The 13,696-nt window shown below is 45.4% G+C and overlaps 1 non-coding gene and 1 pseudogene across 1 annotated transcript in view; both read right to left on the reverse strand.

Moving 5' to 3' along the window:
* The window catches only part of LOC149195167 (5.8S ribosomal RNA), a 154-nt gene extending 16 nt beyond the window's left edge, over positions 1–138 (reverse strand). Inside the window, exon 1 of the ribosomal RNA XR_016255268.1 lies at positions 1–138. This exon is cut by the window's left edge and continues 16 nt beyond it. This is a non-coding gene — a ribosomal RNA (5.8S ribosomal RNA).
* Positions 139–11,408: 11,270 nt separating this feature from the next.
* Positions 11,409–12,512, reverse strand: LOC149195168 (18S ribosomal RNA; annotated as a pseudogene).
* Between the last annotated feature and the right edge of the window lie 1,184 nt (positions 12,513–13,696).

The following is a 13,696-nucleotide window of genomic DNA, read 5'->3' on the forward strand; positions in this document are numbered from 1 at the left end:
GTACCCTCGACCAAGGCCTCGGGCGCAAATTCCATTCAAAAACTTGATGATTCACGGGATTCTGCAATTCACACTAAGTATCGCATTTCGCTACGTTCTTCATCGTAACAAGAGCCGAGATATCCATTGCCGAGAGTCGTTTCCACGTATTACCGAAAAATTGACCACAAAACTGAATAGGGGCACCCCCCACAACAAATGTAAGGCCAAGGGGAAAAAGGAGGAAAAACACATGAGAGAAAGAGAAACAAAGGTGTCTAACCCCATCATAGGGGGAGGCTCGAACAGAGGACAATCTCCCCCAGCCCCACGCTCTCGCAAAAAGGGGGGAAATGTGTGGAAAAATAATCGAGAAGGACTAGGGTGGCCACCCCGGGAGCTCACACTGCTTTTAACCCTTCCACAACACCACCCCACAACAATTCCCCCTTTTCTCCGTAAATCTAGGGACCGAAAGGAAGAAAAGGGTAGAAAACAAAGCACAAACAAAGCACAAGCCTCCCAAGCCCTGTGCTTTCAGCTAAAGGGGGGAATTGAAGGGGATGACGATCGAGAAGGACTAGGGTGGCCACCCTAAGAGCTCGCGCTGAGTTTCGTCCTTCCGGAACACCAATCCACAACAATCCCACCTTTTCTCCGTAACTGTAGGGGCCACGAGTAAGAAGGGAAGAAAACAACAAGAGGGAAAGGGATATATCAACTGTGGCTACTGGCTCACAAGGGGAGGCTTCAAACAGAGAACAAGCTTCCCCAACCCTGTGCCTTCACAAAAAGGGGGGACCTGCAGGGGATGGCGATCAAGAAGGACTAGGGAACTCGCACTGCTTTTCGTCCTTCCCGAACACCAATCCACAAAAATCCCACCTTTTCTCCGTAAAGCTAGGGGCCGAAAGCAAGAAGGGAAGAAAACAACATGAAATAAAGAGAGATATCAAACGCGTCTACCAACTCACAGGGGGAGGCTCAAACAGAGAACAAGCTTCCCCACCCCCGTGCCTTCGCAAAAATGGGGGGAACTATAGGGGACGATGATCGAGAAGGACTAGGGTGGCCACCCTTGGAACTCGCACTACTTTTCGTCCTTCCTAAACACATAACCACAACAATCCCACCATTTCTCTGTAAATTTAAGGGGCCAAAAGAAAGAAGGGAAGAAAACAACAGGAAAGTAAGAGATATCAAACTTGGCTACCGGCTCACAAGGGGAGGCTCAAACAGAGAATAAGCTTCCCAAACCCCGCGCCTTCAAAAAAAGAGGGGAACTGCAGGGGACGACAATCGAGAAGGACTAGGGTGGCCACCCTGGGAACTCACACTACTTTTCGTCCTTCCCAAACACCAATCCACAACAATCCCACCTCTCCTCCGTAAAGTTGGGGCCGAAAGGAAGAAGGGAAGAAAACAACACCAAAGAAATACAGATCCCAAGAAAAGAGAGAAGCTCAACAGCACGCCGAGTAGATGTCCGCTAACCAAAAATAAATCAAACAAGGCACCCAATCAAAAAAGTGTCCCACCACTTCACACCCTCCCACATGCATTCAACACAACACCCTTTCTAGCTTTACAACATAGCAAACAACCAAGAAAATAAATCACAACCCAAAATTGAACAATAGAAAAGACAAGGGCCACGATGAGACCAGTATCTGGAGCACGTCACTGAGAGGCAAACAGCCCCCCAACCCAGCGACACAAGGCTTCAAATGACAAATAGACTGCTGCCAATAACAAAAACCCACCCCGCTATTGCACCCCTCCATGTACAAAACACCCAACAACCTTTCCAGCGAGAAAGTCAACGGGGGTCAAAGAATCAAACTCCACAGAGGAGTTGTCACAGGCCGACACTCAATGGTGGAGAAATCTGTGGGCCAAAAATACATCGATGGTGCAAGGCCACTAGAGAGAGGAACGTTTGCAAAGTGCACACCACGAAACAAAGAATGACACAAGTGCCACAAAAAACCCACAATCCAAAGGGAGGAACAAAGACACAACCCGCTACTTATTTTTCGCTTAGAAGGGGAGTGGCTCACGAGAGGATGAGGAATTCCCTCGACGGAAAAGGCATGAGATAAGATTGCCACCCTCATGCCCGTCGGCGAGGAAAATTGTGATCTCGATGGAGCTTAGACTGAGGGATGGGTTTTTCATTACCTGGACACCCAACCCTTCTGCGAGGGCATGTCGAGGAACGGTCGGGAGGGACTAGGGTGGCCAGTCCAATGGGTTGAACCGCTCTTCATCCATCCCATACTGACCGCACCCCGATAATCTCCCCTTAGGGAAGGTTTGAGCTACCAGGCGCACGAGCAACCACTCCCTCGACCCAACCACAAGCGAAAAAGCTCACCCAAGCAGCACATCAACCGCCGCCGCCTTTTCGAGAGAACTGACTATGGAAGCCCCCACCCTTGCCTCATGCCTTCCAACAAACAAAAGACTGAGCATCACCGCTACGAATGAGTCCGAATTTATCCATCATATTTACCAAGCACCTCAACTCTGCAGCAACCATGCTCGGCCGAACAGATTGTCGGAAGGGCTCCCAAGAAACAAGCTTCCGAACCCCCTGCAGAAACACATTGGGGGGGAAGAAAAACAAAGGATGGGTGGGACAAGCACAAGCATGACTTGCAAGAACACATGAAAAAACAAGCGTTACCTCGAGACAAGCAACCAACAATGTTCCCTCCAAACACCAAACCCGCTCCCCCAGAGACGCACCACAAAGTCCCACATTGCAATCGAAACCCAACCAACCCGAACTAAAAAAGAAAATCCCTGCTATCAATGATCCTACCGTAGTTTCACCTACGGTAACCTTGTTACGAATTCTCCTTCCTCTAAATGGTAAGGGTCAATGAACTTCTCACGACGTCGACAACGGCGAACCACCATCATCGATGCAATCCAAACACTTCACCAGATCATTCAATCGGTAGGAGAGATGGGCGGTGTGTACAAAGGGCAGGGACGTAGTCAACACGAGTTGATGACACGCGCTTACTAGGAATTCCTCGTTGAAGACCAATAATTGGAATGTTCTATCCCCATCATGATGCAATTTGAGAAGATTTCCTGATCCTCTCGTACCAGGAATAAAAACTCGTTGGTTGCATTAGTGTAGTGTGTGTACGACCCAGAACATCTAAGGGCATCACAGACCTGTTATTGCCTCAAACTTCCATGGCCTAAACGGCCATAGTCCCTCTAAGAAGCTGGCCGTGAAGGGGAACCTCCGCGTAGCTAGTTAGCAAGTTGAGGTCTCGTTCGTTATCTAAATTAACCAGACGAATCAGTCCACCAACTAAGAACGGCCATGCACCACCATGTTGGGGGGAAAAGTATCCAATACGGAATGACCCTATCCCACTCTAAGGGTGATAGTACCTCAGCAACAACTGAATGCAAAGCTATTCAAGATTACTTCTTTATGGGATGAGAGAGGGAAGAGAAGGATGATCTACTAACCGTTATCTTGCGCTTAATAGTCGATCCAGTCTTCACTCCTTGCTGCTTGCTCCTAGCTCCTTGCTCTTTCACCGACCCAGCTACACAAAGATCCTGTAAAAGCACAAGAAAAGGAAACTACAAGAAGCATACATCCATAATCGATTCAGGGATTAGCATAAATCAAATATACAAGCATCTATTCACCATAAAGACACATGCATATAGAAGAACCTCAAATACTTTATTAAAAGAAGAAGTAAAGTTCTGAGAGAGTTACAACCATAATAGGCCCAATCCAGCAACACCTCCCAGCAGAAAGAAATCTCCTCTTCACCTCCTTCAAACAATCACCCAATAGTTCTATACACAAACCAACAGCACTTCCTTACTTGCACAAAATTCCAGCCTCCCTTAGACCTCATGAGAGAACTCTATATATAGGAGATTTGGAGAAAGGATGAGTCATCTTGAGACTGGCATGAAGCTGACTAGTGTCCTCTCCCACTTTAGTTAATCTTCAGTTCTTGAGTCCACTTGGAGATTCTTGCTTCCACTTGGAGATCAAGACCCTCTTACTCATCACAAGGCGAATTCCTTGACCCAAGTGTCAGTTTGGAAGCTTCCTGGGCAGTTGACACCTTGCAGAATGACTGTGCCACTTGGCCAATCTCGCCTAGTGCAGGTAGCCTTCATTAGTTTTGACATTCAACGCAGGTACAGAGTGGAGCAGTTGACATTCAACGCAGATGCTCAGTGGAGCAGCTGACATGATCCAGAAACTGCTTGTTTTTGAGTGTTTTCAGGTGGAGAACTGATTTTCAGTGCTGTGGTCTGCTGACCTTGTTCCTCTAGGGGTAAGAACAACATGTTTAGGGACTTTGGATCCCTTAGATTATTGACATTTCATGCTTCATGTTGTTAGGCACAAAAATGTCTATAACAGTTGCCCCCTAAAGTATGAGGTCGTTTATCGGGTGAAATGCTTTATCAGGAGGATCCGAAGTTCATTCAATTGCTGAGAGGTGACCTGTAATAAAATACAATACAATACATTATTTTTCATTATGCTTTCATGATCTAGCTGAGGCAGGCATTCCCATGCTCAGCTTTATAAATACATTTTGGTACATGGAACAGACGATCGTCTGGTGGTAGACTGATAATTCTCTGCTGAAATTATCATCCTTTGAGTAGGATGATCATCTGTTGCAATGATGTACATAACAAATGTCTTTATATTTCCTGAATATATATCGTAGCCCAGATGGATGAAACCAGATCCGGGGTCTTCAAACTCGTTCGATCTTCACTCTAAGTACAAGTCGATCCATGTGAGAATTGCGCTGAAGTCGAACATGGAAAGACATCGCTTGATTACCGGTCAATAAGGTAAACCGTTAACAAGCGCGAGAGGAATCACCAATAATGACAATGACCCTCAAGGTACTGCAGTACAATTCACGTGGTGTGAATAAAGGACTTGGCGTTGAACACCACGCAAAATCTTCTGGTCGAAGGTCATTGATGTATACCTGTCGCTGGAAGTGAGAAACTTGCCATTGAGGCATGCAAGCTTCAAAGTACTGAGGGGGGTTGTTCCTAGATCAACTTCTTGGATAATGAGCTGAAGTCGACAAGAAGTGATCCGTCAAAGGAGGGCCTTAATGAATCCCACATCAGTGACACGAAACGGAGCTAATGATTTTAGTGGAGGTGAAAACAATCTGTGAGATATGATTCAGGGTGGCGATCATGGGTGGATGAAGGATAATGTATGGCAGTGGATGGGACACGGTTGACTCTTTCTGAACACATCTCTTGAACATATAACGACACTGATGTGATGGATCGGTAGCATTACCCCAAATGTGGATGGTTTGGCGAGGACCATGGTGATGAGACCGGTGAATGAAACAACCCAACCCGATGTGATACGGAGGACAAAGTGTCATGTTCAAGAGCGACTTGCTACCATCAAAGCTTTGAGGTTCTCCCAATTTTTCCCCAGTCATTTCTGACCAGTACCTCTTTATTTTTGTCAAGCTTGAGGAGGATAACATATGCTTGTTCTATAACCTGCCCTTCGGGCAAGCCCATCGCTATGTTTTAACGAGCCTGGCGATAGGGAAACTCGTTCTCGTCTAAAGACAAGTTTGTCGCTATTTAATCATTTTAACGAGTCTAACGACAAGGAAAACTTGGTCCTTTTCATTTTTAGAGAGTCTGAAAAGGTACAGAAAGTTAACTCCAAAATTCCTTTTTCGTCATCTAATCCCTTAAGTCCGAAAAAGTATAAAACAATACAGAAGGGATGAGTTTTCGATAATTTTAACAAGCCGAATAAAACAAGCGCTCGACCTTTTTGTGTAATAATCCCTCAGGTCCAAAAATATTAAAATCTAGAGGAGGGATAGCTCTTCCGGTCACTTTAACGAGCTGGAAGGCCAAAACTCGGCAAACTTTTCATATTTTACGAGTCAGGAGAAAAGAGCTCAAAGAAGACTCGTCTTTTGAGGAACGAGTGATAAACAGGGATAGCAGCAGATTCCAGGTACAGGTTGGAATTTTCCAATCACGGTAGTGTCACAAGGATGGCTAAGTGAAATCACTCTTCGCAGCTGTTCCTCAAAATGGGTAAACAATCATATGGAGGTGAACAGTAGGCCAAATAGAATGGAGGTGGCGGGTGCAAACACGACCAAGGCTTTTATGGCTAATAAATTTACGATCACAATGGTTATTTACCGGTACTGGGCTCATTTTTTAAAGAGCTTTAATGCGCCAAAACACTGCTCAAAAGCTTATGTTTATTTTTTAACGAGCATGAACTATGACGCTAAAACTGCTCGGATCTCGCTTTTCTATTTTTTAACGAGCATAAATTCCGCGGTAAAACTGCTCGATATACCAGTCATAGGATAAGAAATGTCTTCCTGCAAGATTCCAATTTTTATAGAGCTTGCACCTCACATAAGCTATGCTCCATCTCATCCTTTCTTTATGCAAGTTCGGAAACGGTTAATCCCAAAAACAGATAAATAACCGCCCCTAGCTTGCACTCCAAAAGGTTTGCATGCCCCCAGGTATAAAGTACAATTTCAAGGCTGCCCCTACTTATCCGATAAAACATTTGTTTTAAAGGGTGAGGCTTGCCTCTTCCTGGTTACCCAAAGATTGTTTTGTTAACACCATCAAATGAAAACACTTCCTCGGCACTGTCTACTGAAGTAGACAATGGTGAATGACCTTTGTCAGACAAGTAACCTTATCAAAAGAATCATGTTCCAGAACAACCCCTCTTCCTTTTCGGACGGGGTACGGACTAGTCATATTCTTCCGCGGAAATTCTACCTTATACCCAGGGTTTCCTCTGCCCGAAGCAGACCAGGATGCATGCCCCCTGGGTTCCAGTCCCATCTTTCCAAATCACTCGCACTCATCGGGAAGGAGGACTGGTGGTGGAGACATTTCTTGGGTGAATAGACCATTGAGGATTGGTATTTGACTATTTGCGATGTGTGATCCCGGAAATGAAAGTTGGTCTACGAGCTTGACCATTCTTCCTTCGTGTGGAAAACACATTACTCTAAAGAGTGAGGAGACTATAGCTCCCATGCAATATATATAGTCTCGTCCAAGGAGTAGGTTATAATCCAAGGGTCCTTGAACGACCATCACATTCATTTGAACGGTCTTCCCTTTCAATGTAACAGGCACATTGGGGAGGATCCCTAACGGTCGACTGGTTCCTTTATCAAAACCTGAGAGATTTCTCATCTCAGGAAAAAGCGCCGGGGAACCCAGTGCTTTCCAAGCAATAGAGGAAAGGATACTCACAGATGCCCCTTCATCAATGATAGTCCCAGCCATTACCATTCTGTAAATTTGGACTATGATTCTGAATGGTATACTGGCTGGTAACCGGGGTCTGCCTAGTTGGTTCCAATCAAAGGACACAACCAGGTTGCTTGGTGGTGGGACCGAATACACGGCCGGATACGATCCTGACGATGTTCCTTCCTGCGATAAAGGAATGGGCGCATTGCCCTGATGCTCATCAGAATCTGTGTTGATGAAAAGAATCTGGATGGTGTCATCCTTTTTCTCTTCAGTGAGGGTGTCACCTGAAGATGAATCTTCAGTGACGGTGTCATTTGAGGATGAAATCTCTGAAGGAAGAACCGGGTCAACTGCCGTATTGACCTTTAGACTTTCGTCTGGTCTGGATTCAGTAGGTTCATTTTCAATGACTGATGCTTCAGCTGACCACTTGAGCGGGCCAGCTGTATTTTCAACCAACGAAGGACTTAGCACGAGTTTTTTGTATCCAGGAGGAAGTATTACCGGTGAAACCGGGCGATCTTCCAAAACTCTCTTCGCTTCGTCTAAGAAGGGACAACGGTGGATGGCGTGACCGCCTTCACACAGTCTGCAGGGGGATCTTGCTCCCCCTCTTTGTCTTGAACCTTCACTTTCGCTGGTTGATGGTAAGCAATCAACATGGCTATCAGAGGTTGATGCTCCCGAATTGTGCAAACGAGGTGACCAGTCCCTTAGTATCCGGGGAATACAGGGACAATCTCTATGGAAGTGGGCTCCTCTACATATGACACATGGCGATTTGGGCCCGGTCTGTGCTGTGTGTGGGTTTTTGTCAGATGTCTTTTGCTTGCCCCCAGTCGCCTTAGGCTCCTTCTTCTTCTTCTCTTTCTTCTTCTTTTCCTTCTTCTCCATGGGAGCTTGGCTTTTGCCAGCCCCACCTTGCAAAGATGGAGGATTAGAGGAAGAGTTATAAGAAGTGGAAGGCTGGTGGGCAGCTCTAGACTGATCTAACATTTGACTCGACTGTTCAGGAACCATGGTGGTCTGAACTACATTAGTTGAGAACAGCCAAATAGGTAGGCCAATTGTCAGTCTTGGAAGCGACAATGTGGCCATGTGGGGCGCACCAACTTCTCCCCAAGAGGAGAATGGACTAGGACTTCCATCGTGTGGAGTTCCTTGGTTGGGGCGTTCCATGTTCTCAACTTAAGATCAACGCGGGAATAGGAGGTGATTATGTTCCATTTAAAATAAATTTTATAACGACGCTTAGACACAACTTGCTTTTTCACTTTTTAAGAGTCGAGAAAAAGCTAAAGATGACTCTAGTCTCCTTCGATGTTTCAACGAGCCCGAAGTGACAAATGCTCGGTTGGACTTTTTCAGTTATAGAGTTTGAAAAAGGCCAAAAGAAACTGCTCTGGAGTTCTAGGCAGAGGGTGTGCCAAACTTTTCGCAAAACCACAGAATACGTTTTACGGTACGGGTGGTCGATCTTCGTGAATATTGTGTTCACTGCATTGCGATCAGTAGGGCGGCCGACACGGTTTCCTATTGGATAAAGGCTTTGTTCCTCTAGGGGTCTCCCAATATATACGTGACGGTACGTGGGAGCACAAGTCCGTATTGATACTTATCGCTTCACCGTGGAGGAATCACCCAACCACTCAACGCTAAGATATCACGTTTAACGACGCCAGAACACATCTCTAGCTTAGACCTCTAGATGTTTGCGTTATGTTTCAATGCGTTGTTATGTAAATTCAATTTATTTTATGGTTGATCTTGTTTAGCAGTTTGCCTTTATGGATCACCACGAGATGTATAGTAACACTCCTAAATGCAGTCTAAGATGATAAGCAAGCTTTTCAATCTTTCAACTTTGAAAACCTTAACTACTGAGGGAAAAGAAAGATAACACCTTTTCACACAGATCATAGAGAACACACTAATGCACTTTTTCCTAAATCGACATGCAAGTTGTCATAATGCACATGCACAATGCAAGTATTTCTTTTCTCTTTCTTAATGTTGGTGAAATGCAAAAAGAAAGTTGTTGTATAAATTTGAATTCAATTTCAAGTGAAAGCAAACAAGTTTGTCCAAAATCAAAAGACACCTTAAGATTTACTTGTTTCGACACTAGAAATATACAAACTCAAACCATATGACGAAAGCAAAAGCTCAATCAGCTATGAACAACAAATAAACTAACTCTTAAGATCAAAATGACACTTTATCACAGGTCTAGATCTAAGAGGCCACAACAACACTAGTTCACTTTCGTTATGGGAAACTGTAAATGTACAATAAATACACAAAGAACAAACACAGTTTCTTTATACAACCGAGGCGGAATAATGATAAGGAAAGTTGGTTTCAGATAGGCCTACTGACTGGTAACAAACAGCAAAAACAAGAGTGAAAACAAGGCAAGACACAGCAGGAAACCCCAGCAGCACAAGGCAGGACTGGTCCAGCGCAGGTGGAACACTGCCTGTTTGACCTTCAGCGCAGGTAGCCCCTTCGGGAACTGCGCTGAAATGCAAACAGCCTTTGTACAGCCTGCACTGAAGAACGAGACTTTCGTCTCTCTTGGTTTCCGGGTCACAGATTGCTCAAAAATTCACAGTTTTTGCTCAAATCAGAAGCTATCAGTCAAGGACACACTAAGGAATGATAAGGAGGATGAAAAGCTATCACTAAGAGCTTATTAGAGTCCTTGTGGATCAGCTCTTCAAATTCTAAACTTGCCCAGAAACTGAGCTAGAGTAGTTGCCCTCTACTTTGTATTCGAAAGATTCGAACACAGTTCGATTCGGTACTCCCTTTGTTTATAAAATGAATAGCAAAAAACACAAGTAACCAACAAGATACGATCCCCAGCGGAGTCGCCAATTTGTTGGGGGGAAAAGTATCCAATACGGAATGACCCTATCCCACTCTAAGGGTGATAGTACCTCAGCAACAACTGAATGCAAAGCTATTCAAGATTACTTCTTTATGGGATGAGAGAGGGAAGAGAAGGATGATCTACTAACCGTTATCTTGTGCTTAATAGTTGATCCAGTCTTCACTCCTTGCTGCTTGCTCCTAGCTCCTTGCTCTTTCACCGACCCAGCTACACAAAGATCCTGTAAAAGCACAAGAAAAGGAAACTACAAGAAGCATACATCCATAATCGATTCAGGGATTAGCATAAATCAAATATACAAGCATCTATTCACCATAAAGACACATGCATATAGAAGAACCTCAAATACTTTATTAAAAGAAGAAGTAAAGTTCTGAGAGAGTTACAACCATAATAGGCCCAATCCAGCAACACCTCCCAGCAGAAATAAATCTCCTCTTCACCTCCTTCGAACAATCACCCAATAGTTCTATACACAAACCAACAACACTTCCTTACTTGCACAAAATTCCAGCCTCCCTTAGACCTCATGAGAGAGCTCTATATATAGGAGATTTGGAGAAAGGATGAGTCATCTTGAGACTGGCATGAAGCTGACTAGTGTCCTCTCCCACTTTAGTTAATCTTCAGTTCTTGAGTCCACTTGGAGATTCTTGCTTCCACTTGGAGATTAAGACCCTCTTACTCATCACAAGGCGAATTCCTTGACCCAAGTGTCAGTTTGGAAGCTTCCTAGGCAGTTGACACCTTGCAGAATGACTGTGCCACTTGGCCAATCTCGCCCAGCGCAGGTAGCCTTCATTAGTTTTGACATTCAGCGCAGGTACAGAGTGGAGCAGTTGACATTCAGCGCAGATGCTCAATGGAGCAGCTGACATGATCCAGAAACTGCTTGTTTTTGAGTGTTTTCAGGTGGAGAACTGATTTTCAGTGCTGTGGTTTGTTGACCTTGTTCCTCTAGGGGTAAGAACAACATGTTTAGGGACTTTGGATCCCTTAGATTATTGACATTTCATGCTTCATGCTGTTAGGCACAAAAATGTCTATAACACACCACCCATAGAATCAAGAAAGAGCTCTCAATCTATTAATCCTTACTATGTCTGGACCTGGTAATTTCCCCATGTTGATTCAAATTAAGCTGTAGGCTCCGCTCCTGGTGGTACCCTTCCATCAATTCCTTTAAGTTTCAGCCTTACGACCATACTCCCCCTAGAACCCAAACACTCTGATTTCTCAGAAGGTGCTGGCGGAGTCCTTAGAGCAACATCCACCGATCCCTGGTCGGCATCGTTTATGGTTGAGACTAGGATGGTATCTGATCGTCTTGGAGCCCCCAACTTTCATTCTTGATTAATGAAAACATCCTTGGCAAATGCTTTCGCAGTGGTCCGTCTTTCATAAATCCAAGATTTTTACCTCTGACAATGAAATACGAATGCCCCTGACAGTCCCTATTAATCATTACTCCGGTCCCGAAGGCCAACACAATAGGACCAGACTCCTATCACATTATTCCATGCTAATGTATTTAGAGCATAAGCTTGCTTTGAGCACTCTAATTTTTTCAAAAGTGCCAGAACCACGACCCAGCCAATTAAGGCCAGGAGCACGTCGCCGACAAAAGGGATGGAAGGGCAGGTGCACACCGAGTAGGCGGACCGACCTTTACGGCCCAAGATCCAACTACGAGCTTTTTAACTACAACAACTTAAATATAGGCTATTGGAGCTCGAATTACCGTGGCTGCTGGCACCAGACTTTCCCTCCAATGGATCCTCGTTAAGGGATTTAGATTGTACTCATTCCAATTACTAGACTCGATGAGCCCAGTATTGTTATTTATTGTAACTACCTCCCCATGTCAGGATTGGGTAATTTGCACGCCTGCTGCCTTCCTTCGATGTGGTAGCCGTTTCTCAGGCTCCCTTTCCAGAATCGAACCCTAATTCTTCGTCACCCATCACCACCATGGTAGGCCTCTATCCTACCATCGAAAGTTGATAGGGCAAAAATTTGAATGAAGCATCGCCAACACAAGGGCTGTGCGATCCGTCGAGTTATCATGATTCACCGGAGAAGGGGGCAAGCCCACGCTGGCCTTTTATATAAAAATGCATCCCTTCCAAAGAGTTGGGACTTGGTGCACGTATTAGCTATAGAATTACTACAGTTATCCGAGTAGTATGGTACCATCAAAAAAATTATAACTGATTTAATGATCCATCCGCAGTTTCACAGTCTGAATTAGTTCATACTTAGACATGCATGGCTTAATCTTTGAGACAAGCATATGACTACTGGCAAGATCAACCAGGTAGCACCCTCCCACTTCAAATGGAATTCCAGGTTCTCTCTTACCGAGAGCCAACCTGAACATCCATCAAGTCAAAGAGACGTCAAAATATCATGTAAAACTTTTATGCCTTGCACCTCTTGCATCCCAAGAAGGAAGCGCATTCAACATGCCAAGGACATGGCGAACAAATGGGAAAACCTGCCAAGCCACAATGCACCAAGGCCACCCCAGACTTTGCATCCACAGCCCAACCAACAAGAAAATGAGCAATCACTCACCCACTCCCTTAGAAATGCCTCCAAAGGCCTCCACGCCCACACTGAGGCCACCTAGGAATCCACCAGGACAGCAGCAATGATGGACCTCGATCTCCCGACTGCCTGCGGCAGCCTCAATGTGAAGGAAAAGGAAGGAAAATAAAAAGAGGATGACCGACCGCACAAATCCCATCATAGAGAGACCATACAAAACTCCCCGCACCCGCACCGATGCCACTTAGGAGTCCACCCGGACAGAAGCAACATTGGGCCTCGATCAGATGATCACCTACGGCAGCCTCGACACAAAGAAAAGGGAAGTAAATCATACAAGACAAACCGAGCCCCCAACCTCCCTTAGAAATGTCCCCCAACCCACCCCTCCCTGCACAGGGGCCACCTAGGAGTCAACCCGGACAGCAGCAACGATGGACCTCGATCGCATGATCGCCTGTGGTAGCCTCAATGCAGAGGAAACGGAAGGAAATAAAACAAGACCAACCAAGCCCACAACCTCTCTTAGAAATTCCCCCCAACCCTCCACGCCACGCACCGAGGCCACCTAGGAGTCCACCCAGACAGCAGCAATGGTGGACCTCGATCACTTGACCGCCTGTGGAAACCACGATGTGAAGGCAAAGGAAGGAAATAAATGCAAATCAAGAGGCTCGCTACACAATACAAGAACATATCCAAACAGGAGGAGGGATTGGGTAGCTCCGCACCCCACGCACCCTACGTACAGGCAACCTAGGATATTTCCCAAAGCTTTACCGACGAGAAGATGAATAATTTTCCCCTACGGCCACCTCCACGCAAAGGAGGGAGGTCGAAGCATTCCACCTCAAAATCCTTCTTCCAAATAACCCCCACCATCGATGTAGCAAGCCTCCTCCCCGTTGGACAACGAGCGCATACACAATTGAAACAACAAGTGCCCCCAAA

This window comes from Pinus tabuliformis, chromosome 2_2, assembly GCF_031772625.1.
Source record: "Pinus tabuliformis cultivar Carrire ecotype Pingquan chromosome 2_2, CPIR1, whole genome shotgun sequence".
NCBI classification, from domain to species: Eukaryota; Viridiplantae; Streptophyta; class Pinopsida; order Pinales; family Pinaceae; genus Pinus; species Pinus tabuliformis.